The sequence below is a fragment of the Lissotriton helveticus genome, chromosome 4_1 (genome assembly GCF_964261635.1).
Source record: "Lissotriton helveticus chromosome 4_1, aLisHel1.1, whole genome shotgun sequence".
NCBI classification, from domain to species: Eukaryota; Metazoa; Chordata; class Amphibia; order Caudata; family Salamandridae; genus Lissotriton; species Lissotriton helveticus.
In genome coordinates, this window is record NC_136063.1 from 542221177 (window position 1) to 542234637 (window position 13461).

Genomic DNA, 13461 nt, shown 5'->3' on the forward strand with positions numbered 1-13461 from the left:
TTATGCTTAAGAAATAAGACTGTTCAATAAATACTTTTATTGAAAACGCCAGTCTTTCTATTTCCAAGCAACTCTGGTGAAACGAAGCATGCACATCTGACCGAGTGAAATAGCCGTCTATTGTTTCCGCGACTCTAGAGATACGTTTCATTCTGGGGAAACAAAGTTGTCATGTTATATGGTTGTCAGAGACTAATCCCTTCTTGTACTTTCGAGAAAGTTTCTAGGACCTCTGAGCTAGCTGGCACTCACAATTAAGTCTAAAATATACCGGCAGAGACCTAGTCGACTTACGTCCTACGTCTAAGCTGCAGGATATATTATTCCAATGCGCAGAACCTATTGGGAATATAGGAACTACCATACACTTCAACACCACATCAGGAACATCTGTTCAGATGTGTACTCTTTGCAGTTATACCCGTTTCATCTCATCAAGTCCTATACTCTGCCCATGGCTCAACGCCACATGCTCATGTTATATACTGAGAGTTGGATTTACGTCTTTTCTTATTTTATGTATTTTAACATCAACAATTGTATGTACCACAATTATGTACACATCACACAATTATCAGGTGTTTTTATTAGATTTTTTTTCTCCCCCCTCATTTCCTCTGCATTGCTTCTCCTTATTAAAAAAAAACTACTAAAGCATCTTGAACACACAAAAGAAATTGTCCCACAAATTTAGTTTACAATTTCAAATATTGCAAGCAGCCACATGTTCTCACCTACAGAATACTCAGTAGCAGGACTTATAGATATCAATTAACTTGGTTAAATATTCTTGCAAATAAATATTTGAGGTTGGCAATGACTGACCCAAATGTAGGAGGATGATGACCATACAAACCAAAGAATCCCCAATAAATAGATGCTCTGTGTTCTTGTGTGGTATTTCTGGTAAATGCAAAATCTTGCTCTAATCCCCACCTTGATGAATGGAGCAATGACACCGATTCAAACTTTCAGTCTGTCCACCTGCTTAAGGACAATAACTGGTTAACAGACATACTTCTATACTCAACTCTTTACGCAAGGAAAACCAGAATTTGGAAATTAGCTGGAATCCTCTGTCAGTAATCAACAACTGTGGAACACAATGTAAATGGGCAACATGTTGTGAAAATAGTTGTTCTAATTCTTCAGATGAAAGCAGACCAGGTAGAGATATAAAATTACCTATCTTAGTCAAATCTAAAATCAGCAATTCACCATGAATTCTTGATGTTGGAGCAAGTTGAACAAGTTTGCATATAGATTTTAATATCAGCATTTAAACTTTGCCATCAAATGTATCTTTGTACTGTTGACAGAGTTTTAGCAACTGAAGGATGCCCCATCTTTAAATAATCAGACTAACAAATACCACTTTGTCTTAACTGATCTAATGATAAAAATACAGTATTTTCAAGGTATAACAATCCATTATTTTCATCTTGATTTCCTTGTTCTTATATCTTATATCCAAATCTCTTTATTGATTGATTGTCTGTCTGTATGTTCTTTGGTAATAAACAAAGCTACATTCATTAAATCAACAGATTGATCTGACTGCCTCTTTGGAGATGAAATGAATAGTGGATTTTCAGTACCCTAATTATCACTCTCCACATGAGTTTGTTTTGATTAGCAACAGCTTTCAAATTCTTGGACCAGGTCTATAATTAATAAAAAATCATAGCGAGAGAATAACAAAGTCCATCCGAGCTGCATAGGTGAAAGTGCACAAGCAGATTTTGAAAAAGCAAATTTCTGTGTTGTATGTATACTTTTAAATTGTATTTCTAAGAGATAATGTATACACTCTTCCCAAGATCTCTTAATTGCCAAAAGTTTCTTTTCAGTGATGGTGTAACTTAGCCAAGCTAGTGAAAATGTATTTGAAAAAGAAGGGACCTTATAAAACTCCTCAGTATTTGGTTCTCTTTTAGATAACACATCTGCCATCACATAAGAAGTTTGTATCTCAGCAATGAGGGCACATTCATAAATGTTGAAAATTATAGCACTAGAAAATGTTCTTTCAAAAAATAAAATGCCATATATGTTTTAGCTACCCAAACATAAGTTACTCCTTTCTGTAGTGAATAGCGATACACTTTAACACACCTGAGGAGTATACCTATGAAAGTTGGCAAAGCCCAAAAAAGTTCTAAATTACCATAACTGAAATAGGTGCATGAAATTGCAGTATTGCTGATAATGTATCATCCATGTTGAGTCCTTCAATTGTAATGATAAAATTCAAATTCTCAACAGTGGAGGTGTGGGAAAGGCATTTAACAATTTAGAAAAAAGGAGGTGTTCTTTTAAACACTATAACACCGACTTAAAATGTTATATGCAAGTTTCCAAGGTGTCACAGTAGATCAAAAAATCATCTAGATAGACAACGTATAACACATTTAAAAACACCTCAATATCTCATCAATGAAATACTGAAGTACTGCAGGAGTATGCAGAGTCCAAACACATGACTTGGAGTTCACCCAATCCAAACTTAATATTGAAAGCCCTCTTCCACTCATCACACATTCTAAGCTCGACTAGATGGAAAGCTCAGTTTAAATCCAGCTATTGAATATTTTAGCATTTCTGATCTGCTCTAACAACACATATATCAAAGACAAGGAGCAGTGATTCTCTAAGTAATTCTATCAAGAGCTCTGCTACCTATACATGCCCTCAAATCTCTACTATTCAAGGATAGAAAAATATTGATGATAACGCTGGAGGGTGTGATGGCCTAATAAAACCATTAGTTAGATGTGTATGCAGTTATGGTCTGAGATATTAGGTTTCTGACGCTATGAGTGCATGCAGTAGACTACCTGGAATTTGTCAGCTTGTTCTAAATTTATCTTGTAATTATACTGTTGGTGTGGAGGGAACACATTTGTTTAATCTTGTCAAAAGATCACTAAATACTTGGCATCAAGAAGGTAAAGAAATGGCATGCCCAACAGCTAACAAAATGCTCAATCCCCTAAATATCTGCGAGAGACGTTTTACTCTTGATGGACATTAAATCATACAGCCTTTCTGACAAGTATAAGAATTTCACTGAACTGACTTGGCAGGGCAAACAATGTGAGGGTTATGCAAGGTTCACCTGAGAATATCCAGAATTGCCTTATCCTGAAGAGGTTTTTTGCCTGAGACTCTAAATTTTGATCTAGTTCTAAACATTGCACACTTGAATATCACGAATTGCCTCAACCTGAGGAGCATCGATTACATCTAATCAAATGTTCTCTTGATGATCCAGAACAATCAATAAAATAATATGCGCATGAAACCTCACTATATCCGAGGATAAATTGGAACCTTCCAAAGCCTTAACATCTTCAGGAATCCATTTCTTAATGACTGCTGTGTACAAAGTTTGCACGTCATGGTAACGGTTCCTTGCTCTTAGACCAGCCTTGACAGAATGCAGCACCTCAATCCCCATTTCCTAACACACCAGCCATGCATTTTCTTTCCCAGAAACAATCTACAAAACTACGGTCTGTTTATGAACAACAAAAAATTATTATCCTCTACATGCATGAAGAGTTCTCCCTGCATGTGAGGGCATTTTGGATTTTGTCGGCCAGGGCCCACCATGCCTCATGTGGCAGAACTTGGCGCAGAAAATCTGGGTCAGGATGTCTGTTTTAATAAGAGAAGGCTGCATGATGCATCAAAGGTGGTGGTCTTGAGGGAGATAGGTTGTGGACAATTGCGGACTGCTGAAGGAGTAGGCAGAGGTTCCACAGATGGCAACTCAGAGATTCTCCCATTTCTAAATAGGGGAAGCAGGGCACAAATTTTGCAGAGCAGGAACATCTTCAATTTATGATGAGGCTCCTGCTCTGCCAAACAGTGAATGTGAATATAGCTTGTAAGGAAAAGCAATATAACAATCCAAGTCTAGCATCCCACCTCACGTCATAATTTTCTAGCAGTTGAAATTGCAGTTAGTGACATGTCTTCATCAACGATCTGTTCTTCTTCATTGCATATTCTAGGTGAATTTAGGCTACTGAGAATTACTCCTATTGCTATTGGATCAGCAATTACTGAGTTGTAGACTGAATTCAACCATCTAAATAAATACTCCCTTATCAACGGATATCTCAATTCCATCGGTTTAGGTAATGCATATTCCACAATTTTATCTTAAGATTCTGCATTTTTCAAACTATATGTTGAAAGCTTTACAATTCCCCCAAAGAGTCTCAACATTTTGGTCTAGTTCTAATCATTGCACACTTGAACATTGATACAGATTTCAAGTTATACTCATGCTTCATTGTTAAGAATTCAATTCAGCCATATTAATTTGCTTGTAGTTAGTGTCTGCTTAATTCTTGCATTTGTATAGTGCTGATGATTAAGACTAGTATGTGGAAAAACTTCTTTCCTGTTGCCCACTGTTCTTTTACTGTATTTGGGTTTATTTTCCCTTCAATTTGTTTTTGTAAAAATAGCTCATTTTCTTTTCCCGAATGTAAAAAAGTCATTGAGGCTCTTATAATCTGTGCACTCTGAATACTATTCAATTTTACCTCTAGAAAGGTTATCAGTACCCTAGTTAGGAAATATGTATATTCCTTTTTCTTCAGGACACTACATTATAGACTTTATCTCAGCGGGCCTGTATTCCTTCCACAAAATCATTTACTGGCATGATTACTAAATCAATGACAATGTCAATATCCAGCGTTTTGGATTCTTAGTTGGTATTTTAAGAAATCTTCAATCAGTGAAAAAACATTATGAACAGGTGGTAATAATGCAAAATCATTCCCAGTGGGCTCAGGACTCTCCAGGCATCCACCAACTTATGAGACTTTGCACCACCCTCTGATCTCCCACTTTAGCCTCTCCATCACGTTAGGTTGCACCAAATTGAAATCTTGGTAGACTGGTGTATTGTTTGTAATTCAATCTTAAATAGCTTAAGACATTCTGTGAAAGTTTCCCATTGACGTGTTGTTAGCTTAGGTCTTGTCAAGGACAAAAAACTTTCATTCAAATCTCACTTCAATCAAAAATAACATTTCCTATTCCTTAAATCCAAATCCACCCTCCTAACATGTTCTTTATCATAGCCATGACCCCTCTTGATGTGGAAAATAAAACATTAATGAGTCATTGTTAATGCTTTTCAGGGTCAACTTGGCTTAGATTGCTGTCCTGTAAAACAGACCGATACATCAACCTTAAAATTCTTCATTTCTGGCAATAAGTTTTCTTCTTTTAGTTGTTTACTTCGTTTACTGGGCAGGGCCACCCCCTTACGTCGCTATTGGAACCCCAAGGTACTGTGGGTCAGGAAGACGCCGGGAAGTAGATTTGTGGACTGGGCATAAGTATTAAATAGCTGCACCGCATTTTACCAACACACGCCAGGAGGCGTCTGAAGGGCTTTCTGATGACATTAAGGATCCAAGGAAACTGTGAGGTCATTGGGACAGATTTACAATAGCTATTAAGGTATTTTGATTAATTCATTAATATTTTGTCCAACACAAGCCCAATATAAGCCCATCACTTTGCGGGATGAGCAAGTGTAAGTCAATCGGATCTCTGGTGGGGGGGTGTAAAGGGGACTCTCGATGCCTTCCTCACGAGAGCGGAGTCACGACTAGTCCACGAAATACAGCTGGCCAAGAAGAGACTTTCTTTGGACTCGATTATAGAGCAAAAGTGATCTTCCATGGTCAGTATAGACATTGCCTCGGGAGATAACAGGCATATAAGGGTAGGAACATGAGTTCAAAAGGCCAACTCTAACACAGCCCCCATATATACAGAGGGAAGAACACCTACACCTCATGATACATCGCCAATATTAGCCGACCTTGCACGGTGTACTCCGGGCCTGCCGGTCCTAGATCTACCTCCAGCATCATGCCCATACACAGTAGTCTTGACAGGGGTCCCGGCCTGTAGCGGTGACAGAGAAGAAACCCCGCGAATGTTGACAAATAAGGCGGCCCTCTGGTTGAACCGAAATGTAGGTTTTAATATATCACACCATAGGCATATTCTAATGGCAAAAAGAGTGTCCTGGATTGGAAACAGTAGGAAGTGCTTCCCAGGACACAGTGTGATCTTAAACCTAAGGTACCCAGGGCTGATACAAGATCTTCTCAATCAGTGCAAGGGGCCCCACCAGGAGGAGGGCGGCTCAAGCATTAGAATGCTCCCCCCTGGGATTCTTTTATAGGGACTCGACGTGTGCAAACAACCGTGATGAACATAGGCAACATCTAGCTGGACCTGATTGGGTGGCCTGACTGTCCCGCTGATCAATCGGTATGCCCCGATTCACAGCCCATAGCCCATAGCCCATGCTGGGCTTTTCACTTCAAGAGGCGAAAGGTAGACTACTCACAGGAGTGGTCTGCTATAGACCCCCAGGCTCAGACACCCACTATCAAGCCTTATTTGTCCCCATCACCAACTTGAGTCTAACCCACTCTAGAATGGTTGTATTAGGGGACTTTAACCTGTGGGATAGTGATAAGCCTGACAGCCATCTGAGAGACTTAAAGCACACGTGCGAGAACTCTAACTTACATCTATTGGTCCATCAGCCGACCCATTTGAGAGGGCACGCGCTAGATCTTCTGTTTGCAAATCCAAATGAGACGAGGGTGGTGGAGGTACTGCCTCAAAACTGGACGGACCACTCCCTTATCCATTTTGGTATTATGCTCCCTGGAACAGAAGATGGTAAGAACCATAGGGAAACTATCCTAAGGGGAAGAGAATGGTCTAAACTGGTGAAAAGCGGCACTTCTATGCCGCTTCCGAAACAGAGCCTTTTTGATCCCACTATCTCCGTAGGAGAAAACTTTCAGACCTTCTGCACCTATGTGACAGACCCTCTGGATCGATTAGCTCCAATAAAAAGGCTCAAGAATAGGAAAAGGAAGTCGGCCCCCTGGTACAATGAGGAGCTAAAATTACAACGCATAACGTGCAGAAAGGCAGAGAGGAAATGGAGGAGGGCCTACTCTGAGACAGATAAAATAGATCTGAGACTTTTACAGTCTCGATACAAAGAGTCTATTGCCAGAGCCAAAGAACATTTTTATGCCGAATCCATTTTGCTGGCACCCAATAGCACAAAGGCACTCTTTAATATCTTCAGGGATCTCTCTAGCCCAGCCTGCATGAGCAACAAGGTGGTCGCATCGCAGCTACTCTGTGATGAGATTGCCTCTCATTTTGAAGAGAACATTTTAAAAATTGGGGGGGGGAACTTTGGCCCACAGACCATAGCAGTCAGGATGAGTCGGCCAGGAGGATGTATGAAGAGTTCCATGTCGATACTTCCTTGGAATGCTTCGACATTCCTACGGAGGACTCTTTTAACCATCTTGCCCAAAGCGTGTCTTCGGGATCTCCCCTAGACCCCCTTCCACATAAAATCTGGAAGTCATTTGGCCAGGAAACCTTTCCCTGGCTGCGACAGATCTGTTGTCAGTCTCTGGAGGAAGGAGAGGTGCCAGATGTATGGAAGCAGGCAGTGGTGACTCCTCTGCTAAAAAACCCTCTCTGGACCCTACAACTCCATCGAATTTTAGACCCATATCCCTCTTGCCCTAACCTATCAAAATACTGGAAAAGTCAGTCAGTAAGATCCTTTCACGTTATTTGGAGGATAATCTGCTATTGGACAAGGACCAATTTGGCTTCCGCCCAGGACACGGCACTGAGACCGCCTTGACATCAGTGATTGACAATCTTCGAATGCGAGCTGACAATGGGAACTCCTCGGTACTGGTATTACTAGATATGTCAGCCGCATTTGATACGGTTAGTCACACAGTGCAAGTGGAAAGATTGAAGAGTATTGGGGTTAAAGGAAGGGCCCTACAGTGGCTCCAATCCTACTTGTCAGGACGACAACAGGCGGTATCTATGAGGCCCTTTTCCTCTGGCAAAACCATAGTACATCACGGAGTACCACAGGGCTCGGCAATCAGCCCATTCCTCTTTAATATCTACCTGCGCCCCCTGTTACCCATTATTAAATCCTATGGAATTGACCTAGTCAACTATGCAGATGACACTCAACTGGTGTTCTCCCTGGAAGGGAAACAAGCTGTGTCCATGGACACCTTTTAGGAGTGCATGCACCAGACAGCTGGTTGGCTTAGGAACAACACTCTTCAATTCAATGGGGGAAAAACAGAGGTGGTGTTTTGCCCGGCCACAGGAGTGTCACGTCCGCTACCAACAGAATTCAGGCTTACCCCTGAGGAGGAACCACTGCTTCCTGCAAAAACGGTGCGCAACCTGGGTGTTTGCGTGGATGGAAACCTCCAAATGGAATCACAGGCCAACAAAAGGATCTGCCTCTCCCTGCTACGTATGCTAAGGAAAATTCTCCCGCTTCTCCCAAATGATAGTCGCTCCTTGGTAGTTAGGAGTATAATTCTAAGCAGACTGGACTATTGTAACTTGTTATATCTAGGTGCACAGCAATATATTATGCAGGGGCTGCAAAGAGTCCAGTCCTTGGCAGCAAAGTTGGTGCTTAATAGATAGCGCAGGCCCTCTACAGCCATGGCTTTGAGCGAGCTTCATTGGCTGCCCATTAAGGAGAGAATTTGCTTTAAATCTCTCTGTATTGTTTACAAAGCGGTTCACCGTCTGGGACCCACCTCTCTACAAGTGAGGTTCACCTGGTATAATCCCAGGAGGAAACTCCGATCCGCTAGTGCTAATTTGATCACGCCTACTAGATTCAAGAAATCTAGGATGGGGGGCAGAGCCTTTAGTGTGGTAGCTACACGATTATGGAATGAGCTGCCACAGAATCTCAGACAAAGTGAATCACTGACCTGCTTTAGGAAGAATCTGAAATCTTGGCTATTCCCTAGGAGCGAAAATTAGACTGTATCTCTGACAGCTTCCACTGCTACAACGGTTTCTGCAATCTAAGCGCCAGGATACCCGTAGGGTGACAGTCATGCGCTACATAAGTACCTTCTTTCATTTCATTTCATAGTGCATCAGGCCCACATGACATAGATTGACTGGCCAGTGGGATGACAACTGGGAATGGTCTTAGACAGGAGAGCTTGTCCCCTAATGGAGGTTTAGGAGGGATAGCCATGCTAAAGACAACCAAGCCCATTATACCCGCCGGACCTGGAGAGTGCATTGGGTCTGGTTCCAATGGGAATACCAGAGAACCCAATGTATCCCATAGTCCTAATATCTGCCCCATGTTAGAGAGTCCAGTCGTCCCCAGACAGGGTGAAATCGAGATAATTTACTGGAACATAGGAGGACTATCATCAAAAATACAAAACCATAAGTGGTTAGCTTATATAAAGGTTATTTGCCTGCAGGAAACGTGGGATCTGGACAGCAGTGCGTTCGCTTTAGAAGGATATAAAATGTACTTTGTACCAGCTCGCAAGGCAGCCTCTGGTACAGCAAGGGGAGGTTTGATTACATATGTGGACTTGAGGTTACAGGAGAGGTGGGAGGACTTGGGCTGGGATTCGGATTTTATGCAAGGGATCAGATTATATAATAAGTGTCAAAAGTTAATTTTTATTAACTTTTATAATGCCATTGTAGTGGGGCAAACCACAATAAGATTGATCGAGTTGGAGTGCAGGCTGGCAGGAATACAAGATCATGGGGCGATGAGGTCCCAGTTGGTGTTACTTGGTGATTTTAATTGCCAACTGGGCCCCCATTTGAAAACTAGCAGGGGGGATTGGTCGTCATGCCCACTGGAAGAGGGCCTGCACTTAGAGCACACAAGGGAGGTAAGAGAGTTAAGTAAGGTGTTGGGCATACACTCCTTCACCACTATGGATTTGATTAGAGTGGGTGAGGATAGAACGGTCCATCCAACTTTCAAAAGCAGAGGAAGGGAATCCTTTATTGATTTTATTTTTGTTACCAACACATTAAAGTGTTGGATTTCAAGTTTTAACATACAGGTTAGTATTTTTAGTGATCTCAACCCTCTGGTTATGTCGCGTAGGGACCCAAACCCGAACAAGCATTCTGTGCGAACAGGGGCCAGCGGCACGATAAGTGCCACCGACCAAGGAAGGAGGCTCAGATGGTCCCATATCAATGGTGAAGCCTTTTATAGAGCGTTCATTTCAGACACCGAACAGCAGGTTTGGAAGTGTTTAGATTTAACAGTGGACGGGGCAGAATTGGTTAAAGCCTTTGAGGGTGTTGCCGAACATATTGATGGCCTACTTAGGAGCAGAACGCAGAAAAAGGGAAGGGATGAGCCAAGGTGGTTTGACCGTCAATGCTCCATTGCCCTGAGGAAACTGAAGTCAGCTCTAAAAACTGTCCCAAAAGATAAAATAAAGGTGTCCGCTTGTAGAGCTTTATATAAACAGGCAACAAAACGACGTACAACTACAATGCAGCAGCAGGCATGGGAGAACCTGAGCGCCCGAGTCAAAGGACTCGACCGCCTTTTGGAAAGTTATAAATGACCCTTGTTTCCAAGACGCAAATAGACCGAAGGCATTAAGCCATATTCTACCATAGTCCTGGTTTAAGCACTTCCACGGCATTTACAATCATGGCAGTACCAATGACTCGCCAGAAGTAGAGGAGGGGAGTGAGATTACCACTCAGATAATAATCTCCCTGGGAGAGATAAAGGCGGGCATCGAGGGACTGACACGGAATAAGGCCCCGGGTCCCAATGGGATCCCACCAGACCTTTCTATGAGTCAGGTAGAACTTTGGGCGCCCATATTAACTAGAGTTATCAATGCAGCAGTGGAGTCAGGTATGCCAGCATCCTGGTCCTCAGCTACAATTGTCCCCATTTTTAAAAAGGGAAATAAGGACAGCCCATCATGCTATCGGCCCATTCCCCTTATTGATGTGGCAGTGAATGTTTTAGGTTGGGTCATCCTCAATCGGTTAATGGATTGGGTGGATGAACACCACATAATCACTGAGAGCACTGATTAAGGCCTGGTTGGTCAACTGCAGATTGATGCCTTAATCTATATCTATAGGTAGCCAAGTACACTATTGCCAGTCAGGAAACAGTGTAACTGGCTTTCATGGACTTGACGGCAGCCTTCGACCGGGTGAATCGCAGGAAATTGTGGAAACTAATGGGGGCCCTAGGTGTAGATCCAGCATTGGTAAACATTTTAAGAGTATTGCACCGGAACACTTTTGCCCAGGTTAGATATAATGAGGAGGGGAGCACCACCGACCCTTTTCCATGTTCCAGGGGGGGGGGGGGGGAAAGGGTTGCATCTTGGCGCCTTTCTTGTTCACCTTGTATATAAATGGCCTGGATCAGGTGTTAGGTGCTCTAGGGGTGGACTCCCCAAGGATAGGAACGAGAGGGATCCCTGTTCTGCTATACGCAGATGACGGGGTGCTTCTCGCTCGTACCTCGCGTGGGCTACAGTGTCTGATAGATGGTTTTGTCCGATTCATGGAGAGTTTAGATCTGTCCCCCAATTTTTCAAAATCATACATTATGGAAGTGGGAAAAACACTGAAAAGGAAATTTAATTATAGGATTGGTACTCACTGTTTGGAAAAGGTGCAGGCGTTCTCATATTTGGGGATCCTATTTGACACCCGCCTGAGATTTTAAACCCTTGGCAGATGAGAAATGTCGCACACTAGCGGAGATTGTATAGCTCTATGTGCTGTGCTAAAGTTCTATATGGCAGTGAGGTCTGGGGTTTCATTGACTTACAACACTTACAAACTAAAGAGAATAAATACGGCGGTTGTGGAAAGTACCTCAGAGTACACCTCCCCACATTATCCATTAGGAATTGGGTGTCACTTACATTAGAGATAGGTCGCAACTCAAAACCCTAACATGTTGGATTAAAATTTGGACAAACCCTGAGGCCTTATTAAGTAAGCAGATCATAATGGACTGCATTGCCCGTGACCAGGGCCGGAACATCCCATGGCTTAAGTATGTGAGGGAAACACTAACAGGCATGGGATGTGCAGATTATTTCACCCATCCGACAAAATTGTTACCCCGGGATAAGGCGTATGTCAAGGCTGAATTTCTAAAGCATGTAGTATCTCTTAGGGAAGATAGGGAGCTGATCAAACCATATGTGAGAGCACACCTGCTGACCAAATCCTGTCTGGGCATCGAACCTTATCTGTCTCTTATTCACAATGCCCAGGACAGATTTATAATGACTCGTTTTAGGCTGAACCTACTACATCATATTTTAGCGGTTCCGGCGGGATATACAACATCTACAGAGTTGAAGGGCCTGTGCAGCTGCGGCCAACGGTCTCTGCAGGATACCCTTCACTTTCTTTTATTATGCCACTATTATGCTCGCCCCAGGAAGCTATTTTTAAAACGCGTTCTAAAGAACGCCAGCTTCAAGCAGGCAAAGGTGACCCTATTGTTTCTGAAATTGTCCACAGAGGTTTTAACACTTTTTTGCACTGTAAATATTTTTAGGTAGGCTGTGCGATTCAGAAACACAAGAGGCGAGGGGTGAATATACATGGTTGTAGTACTTCTTTGTCAAAAATGTTAATAATGAATTGTGTGGGGTAGGGCAATTTTAAGTATAAAGGGATTAATTATTTGTATACCTTACATGATTGATTTTATGTGTAACCCCCCCACAAACTCACTCTGACCCACCCTAACCCAGGACAGTCTACATATGACCCTAAAGATGAATGACATTGGGGACGTGGCTCTATCTGTGAATTGATTGTACATGTATTTTAGCCTGATTTTATTTGCTGATATTCTTTTTAAATTGTACTTTTATGGTATTATATTTACACAGAATAAAGTATTTTGATTGGTTGATTAAACTCAATATGTGGATATTACTTTGAAAGATTCCCTCGTATTTCTTCAGTGCGGTAAAAATCTCTGCCACTTTGTTATATGAAAGTGGTGTAACAGAAAACAATTTCATGCTCCACCAAGATAATATGTTCATTTGTAATTCTCTGAGTTCTCTGAACTACAAAGGGTCTTACAAACATCAAGTTCACTCGTTTTGTTACATATCCTTTACAATGGAATTTAAAAATGTTGTTTATACAAATGTACTAAAATTATGTTGGAGTCAAACACAGAATCTCTCTTTGAATATTTATGAAATACCAGGATATTTCTTATAAAATATTTCACAACACGAAGAATTTATTTCCGTGTCTTCACTGAGGTAAGGCTGTTGCAGTTAGGGATCATCATCTACCATGTCATGCAAGGCTGATGGCTCTTGGTTGCACAAGAATAGCTGTGGTGTGTGCCCATCAATAATGCTTTGATGAACTTGTGTAATGAAACATTGAACTGGTAATTCTGCAAATAGTTTTTTAACCAGGCTTTGATCATAGTCACAGCAATATTTTAGTAATGCTACATCACCAATAGTCCAATGCCTGTTAGTTACTCCTAGGAAACCTGTCAAACAGCAA

The 13461-nt window shown here is 41.8% G+C and overlaps 1 protein-coding gene across 1 annotated transcript in view; it reads right to left on the reverse strand.

Moving 5' to 3' along the window:
• The window catches only part of CRISPLD1 (cysteine rich secretory protein LCCL domain containing 1), a 313945-nt gene that overhangs the window by 220113 nt on the left and 80371 nt on the right, over positions 1 to 13461 (reverse strand). The gene's annotated exons all lie outside the window — the stretch shown is intronic.